This window comes from Leptonychotes weddellii, chromosome 3 (assembly GCF_054177405.1).
Source record: "Leptonychotes weddellii isolate Sample4059 chromosome 3, ASM5417740v2, whole genome shotgun sequence".
NCBI lineage: Eukaryota > Metazoa > Chordata > Mammalia > Carnivora > Phocidae > Leptonychotes > Leptonychotes weddellii.
The window spans coordinates 112,320,290-112,327,505 of NC_138371.1; positions in this window are offsets into that span (position 1 = coordinate 112,320,290).

Genomic DNA, 7,216 nt, shown 5'->3' on the forward strand with positions numbered 1-7,216 from the left:
ATTCTTCTTTATATTCTAGTTAGTCGATGATAATATGCTCACTACTTCTCTATCCTCCATCTGTTTTCTTCAAAAAATGGCACTTACATTTATTTCTCTTTTCTCAAATGTATATCATAAGGAAAATATCAAGAATTTAGCTACATTCGGAAACGACTCCATGAAAAAAAGTTGTTCTTTAAGACATTGTACTTACTAGTAAAGATGTAATAAAAATTACAGATAAAAATATAATAGTCAACCAATTATATTTTGAGTTGGTTTACTCAAATATATTTATGTTCTTAATGGCCTACTCCAGAGGTATTTGGATGTAGTTATTGGGAATAATCTGGAGATGTGAGAAGTGTTTGGGGAGTGTAACTAGAAGTCGAGATTTTAAGTTTTTGAAGAGGAAAAACAAAAAGAAATCTGGATGGAAGTATGGTACAGAATGGCAATTAAATGCCATATTTTTGTGGAAAGAAGATAATCTCTTTGCCTACAACACCTCCAGATGTGGTCTGAGCACTGCCAAAACGACAGATGGGCTCTTTATTCATCCAGCTCAACATTGTATTTCCTTTTGAAAGGTAGTACTATCATGTTATTTTTTATAAAAATAATTTAGTACTGGGGCACCTGGGTGGCTGAGTTGGTTAAGTGTCCAACTCTTGATTTCAGCTTAGCTCATGATCTCAGGGTTGTGGGATTGAGCCCCGAGTTAGGCTCTGTGCTCGTTGGGGGGAGTCTGCTTGGGATTCTCTCTCCCTCACCCCCTGCCCTTCCCCCTGCTCTTTCTCTCTCTCTCTCAAATAAATAAATAAATCTTTAAAAAGAAGAGAGAGAGAGTTTAGTACTTTCATCCCAAACTTCTGAGCTTTGGGTATATCTATTCTGGATTTGGAGTTTTTTAAAAAAATATTCAGAAACACTAATTGAGCACCATGCTGTTTCAGGCACAGTGTTAGGCCCTGAGGACAAAAGATGAGTAAGACTCTAGCTGAAGGATTTTATGATATTCTAGTGGGAGTGACAGACACATAAAAAATAATTAGAGAATTTACTGCCTGGGGAAATTGGTAAAGGCTAATCATTCAATCAATAAATATTTACTGAGAACCTTCTCTGTGCAAGACACATAACAGATACTCATTTGTAGATTCAGAAACCCCTTAAGTGTGGTACCAGGCTATGTATTTCTAGGTTATCTATGAAAGTTTAATGTACTTTTTGTGAACTCCCTAACTACATTTTCTTGAGTTTTTAATCCAGTGATAGGAGAAGAAGTCAATATAGTAAATAACTATTGGTTCCTGAATGATTACTAATTTATTTTTAAGTACTTAAAAACTGCTTGTTTTATACCTTGCTCTGGAATTTGGACATAAAAGAAAATCCATGTGATAGTTTCACAGTTTCTAAACTGTACTTTTCCTCTTTCTTTGAAGTTGACTACTTCTCCCCTTTGTTGTTCTTTCTCCAAGACTAAGAACAGCAGTTTTGTGAACACATTGACAGTTTTTTCAGGGTGCTCCCTAAAGATTTATTTGGGTCTGAAGACTTGAACTGAGAGTGTCTGGGTCTTCTCTTATTATCTCTTACTTATACTGGGCTTTTACTCCCTTGAACTCATGTTTATTGTAACTTAAAAATAAGGCTCACTGACTGAAAGGACAGACACAAACTGCTTGGGAGAAATTCAGTACTCTGACCACAGTCCTGACTCCATTCCTCCTGCATTCTGTGGATATTTATGAGTGCAAGCAGCATTTCAGATGCTGGCTGTGGATGTAACTTAAAGCAGACATCCTTAGCTCAACAAATTGTTCCTTTGTGCCCTTAACTTTGGTTCATTCTGGGCTTCTAGCCTTCCTGACAGAATACACAGATTTGTGCCTCTTTAGTGTTATTTCTTCATCAAGCTTTTATGTATCTGCTTCTGAAATTCTCATTTCCCAAAGAGATCACTCTGCCACCACATGAGTATCTTTGTATGTCTCTGTTTTTATTTCTCATGGGGATCATTTGGGACATGGGTTCAGAACATTTTATTTTTTAAGCTGTTTTCCCTTTAAACTCTCTGGGGGAAAATGGTACTCATCTTTTCTTTGAAATAGTAATGAAGGATAAGAAAAGAATATGGAGCAACTTCAGGCAAATAGTTGGGGAGAAGCATTACAGTAATGTGGAAAAGAACAGGCAATGGTCTGGTAATAGCCCTTGGTTGAAGCTAGTCTATATAGGACAGGGAGTTTAAATGACCTCACACCGTGGTAGCTCCCTATCACAGATATGCATGATTTTTTGCTTTAGTGCTTAACTTACTTTTTCTCTATGAATTATTTAATATAAAACATATCACATGATATAAAACACAAAATATGTAAAAACTGTACATTGCAAAGCCTCCCTTCCTTCCTTAAACCCTATCCATTCAGTCCTGTCTCCCTTACCCCTTTACATTACCACAATTATTGGTTTCTTTATACATATACAAGTCAATATAAATATAGATTCTTTTACTTCTCTTTTACACAAAAGGTAACATCTTATGAAGATGGTTTTGGAACTTGCTCTTTCACACTTAATGTATCTTGGAGATCTTTGCAAATCAGGATAGGGAGAGGTCTTTGCCATTGCTTAAAGGTATATGTATTCCACTGATAAATGTACTATTAATTATTACCTACTACCCCACTGGTAGATATTTATGTTGCTTCCAACATTTTGCTACAACAAACACTGCTCCAGTGAATAAACAAATAATAAGCCAGTGTATCTGTAGAACCAATTTCCAAAAGTGGAATTACATGTAATTATAGTTTGGATAGAAGCTGCCATATTAACCTCCACTGGGATCTGTATTAATTTACACTCCTGCTAGTAACATATGACAGTATCTGTTTTGCTATAATCTCACCAACAGAATGTATTGTCTAACTTAATTAATTATTAGAGCTTTTTATGCACACAAATTATAACTCTCCCCAAATTTTTAAAATTTCTCTGATGCCTATCACTATGACATTTTTTCATACCCTAGTGGGGAGCACAGCACAGCTTACCTTATTTTCCCTAATTTCAGAGCAAGAAGTGCCCCTTCTCATGTTCTAGGCCTCTACCTCATCCCCCCAAATCAATCAGGACTTGGCTTCTCAGTCATCCTCTTGTTCTTCTGAATCTTTGGCATGTCACTTTTTATTTCTTCCCCTATGCCCATGAGCATACTCCTACTACCATTATTAAAAATAAAGAAATGGGAAAACCCTCCCTGGGTCCCATATTTTCCTGTGGCAGCAGTTTTCAGGGTTTGGTGTATTAGTAAACCTTGAGGGTTCTTCTGGAATGAAGAGATCTAGAGAATTGTTTTATGATGTAAAATAATGTACATGAATTCTTACTCTTCTTTTGTAAATGATAAGCAAGTTGGATCTGATCCTTTCCCATTCTTTGTCGCAAATGGATCCCTAACCTAGAGCCCCAGCACAGATGTCTACACAGTTCCAATCCTGTTTATCCAGTTGCCTGCAAGACACAGATCCTCATAGTCCTATTTTCTCAAAGCCAACATGCTCAAAAGTGAGCCCACCTTCCCATCCACACTGGTATGTCTCCTGGTCCTCTCTCTCAGTTGGTGGCATCACTGTTCACCTAATCATCCAAACTCCAAATCAGGGAATAGTTCTTGAATCATCTCTGTCCCTTCTGCCACCAAATCTAACCAATGGCTTCCCATTACCTCCTAAATATTCACTGACTCTGTATCCCCTACCATCACTGAACTGGTTTAGGTCCTCATCATTTCTCATCTGATCTTTTGCAGGTTTTTAACTCATCCCTGCCTGCAGTTTTGTCCCCCTTAATTCATCCTTTATCAGCTGTGTTCCCTGGTGTGAAAATCTTAGTTACCTTCTTAAAACCCTTCACATATATCTACCACCTAGAGGATAAAACCTAACCTCCCTCTTGGCCAACGTCTATTTCCTCCCTCTCTCCAGTCTCTTCTTCAGCCATCTCTTGCCCCCTAATTTTTATTCCAGTGACTCCAGTTACTTCCAGTTCTCTCCATTCTTCATGCCACATCTCCCCTAAGTGTCTGTAGAAGCCTTCAGATATTGAACACGTATTACTGAGCTATAAATATAATATGCATTACCCTAACTGGAATGCCTTCTTTCCCCTCATTCCTTTCTCTCAGCTACTTGTAGTCATTCTTCCAGATGAAGCTAATATGTCACCCCATCTAGGAAGTGTTTATTAATACCAACACGCCACACTCCCTTCCCTGCCCCACACAGGTTGAGACGGGAACTTCTCCCTCGGTTCCATTGTGGCTCCCTCTATCACTACACTTACCATGTTACCTGAACCACATGTGTAAGTTAAAATTTTTTAATAGCCACAATAAAAAAAAGATAAAGAAACAGGCAAGTTGATCTTAGTATTTTCTGTTTAATCCAACATATCCAGTATGTTACCGTTTTAATGGTAATCAATGTAGAAATTATTATTGAGATATTTTATATTCTCTTTTTGGACTAAGTCTTTGAAATCTGATGCATGTTTTATACAGTACAGCTCAAGTGCTCAATAGCCACATGGGACTAGTGGCTACCATATTGGATAGTACAGGTTTAGGCTATGACCCAATGAGGACATAAACCACGTTTTGAGACCCTGGCACAAAACCCAGTGCCTAGCATTTGGTAGATACCCAATATATGTGGAAGTAGACGAGTGGAAAGAAGCAATCTGCAAGTCACAATGCATATGTAACAAGGACCGTCTTTATTAAGGTGTATTTTTCTTTTGCATTTCCTGATATTCAACCTTTCCCTATTCTGCAAGGGCATGTCTATTTCTAGGTTTATTTCTAGGTTATTGTTTGTTGCAGCAGAAATACAAAGTGAAAGAACGAATCAGTATTTAGTTTTCTGATACCCAAAGTCAGACTCTTTCTTACTTTCTTTTTTTTTCCAAAGAAAGAAAAGAGATGTTTTTGTTTTTTGGGTTGGTTTTTTTTTTTTTTTTAGCTCTCATTGAAAACACAATTTAGACATTACAGACTATCAAATATACTAAAACCTGCTTGTAATTCAACATGACCAAGAAAGCCCTTATTGTCTACCTGTCCTCAGTGGAAGTAAAAGGAATTTTGTACGTAGTACATGTAACTATGTATAATCTATTTAGAATATAATAAGAAATTAGCAAAAGAAATATCACCATACAAGGTGATCAAATGATTTAATGGAACTGAGACCTGGCTATGTAGTGTTTAGATAAAAGACATTGTGCCGCAGGGTAAAGAACAAAGATCATACTTTTTTAAAAAGTGAACTTAAGAATAACAGAATGAACTAATCATATTCTAGATTTTAGCCCATCTACACAAAAGGTTCTTTAAGATGTGGATTCTTTCTTCACCTTTGACCTCATTCAAAATGTTCTAACACTGAAACAATATTGCAAGATAACAAACATAGAAGAATGTTCAAGAGGAAGAGTAGGGCTCAGCCATTACTAAATGAAGACAAAGGGCTGATTTGTGCTCTTTTAGTTATTAGAAACGATCATTAAGGCCAGGTGGGATGCAGGTGGTTAAAGAGGGCACCTGAACAAACAAGTATTGAATTTACAGAATGCCTTCAAGTCTCTTCTGGGCTCCGTTCCCAAGGCAGACTCAGAAGTTACCTGCCCTGCCAGGTACCTACTAATCTATCCCCCCAGGAAGGGAACATTTTCTCCATGACTGTATGAAGTGTCTCTTGAAAGCTCCAAGTCTGATTTTTTTCTGTATGCTAATTGGTACAGTGCTAAGTTTTGAATAATTGAACAAGTAATTTTTGATGGTGGAATGGATCCAATATTCCCAGAAACTGTCCTAATGGTCCCAAATGCAGGACAGACTTCACAGACATTTCAGTGTACGTGTAACTAAGATATTAATGTCAGCCTCTAGATTCAGGCTGATAGTTCCTGGGGGAGCATGCAAATTCAGGCGAATTAGAAGATGTAATATGAGATGTCATCTGCAAAATAAGAAACTGAACACTTCATTTAAATGTTTGGTTTTTCTCTCAGCCTTCCGATCAAAAATGTAAAAAAGAGATGCTTAGTACAGTGTCCTGGAATAAACCACTGAGGCTCCTTTTACCTTTCCATAGAATGTATGGGATGTATAAAATATGCTGAGTGCTATATCCTCCATTATTTTACCCCAGTCATTTAACAGAATGTCAGCTTTCCATGTAGGGGAATTGCCAATTGTACCCACTCCATACCTCTCCACAGCAAGTTGAGGTCACCATCTTCCCACTGTATACTCTTTCCTCTAATGAAGCTTCCATTATCCCTTTCAAACACCCATGTTCTCTATATTCTATCCCTATCAAAATGTTCTCCAGAAGTGGTCTGAAACTTTTACATACAACTAATAGAGCAAAGTCTCATCCAAGACTTGAACAATTGAGGCTTCCATACGTGTGTCTGTTTCTAATATGACAAGGTGCCTTACTGTGTGTCCTTTTCATGGGATGAGGAGGATGAATTAACTCAGGAGGAAGAATTAAGATTTACTGAGATCAGCTGCCTACTCTTTCTAAGATTAAAAATAGGGTGGGGTTTTTTGGAGGGTTGGTGGGGAGGTCCTAAAGGCTGGACCTTCTTCCTAATGAGCTGTCAGAAAGAAATGGAATTAATCGTTTGGTCTGGGTGGAGAATGGGGTGAAAATAAATGCACAGCGGTGAGGTTGATTCCCTTGGGCAGGAAGGGAACAGAGGTGCAGGTTCTGGGAGAGGTGGATGTCCAAGGTGGTGCTTGAATCCATCTGGTGAGGCAGAGCCTTAGAGGAATTGAGCCCCCTAAAGATAGGCACTGGCGCTTCAACCTCAGGAGTCTGAGCACGGGGAATCTGAGATCAGGCAAAGGGGGTGGAGTCCCTGTGGAGAAATTCACTTCCCAATTTTCCACCATTTGAGGCAGACAGGGGAGCAGGAGAGACTTGACCTCCACATGGAGGAGCAATGTCAGACAGCAAAGAGGCTCCGAGCCCAACAGCAACATGTAGGGCAGCAATGGGGGCAGAAGACTTTGTGGGATTTGTTCACTTGAAAATGGTTTATTTTATGTGTGTGAATTTTACTTCACTTAAAAAAAAAAAAAGGCTTAGTGGTGAGGACTTAACCCTTCTCAGGAACTAGAAATCTGGCAAACCTCTTGTTGGAGCTGTCA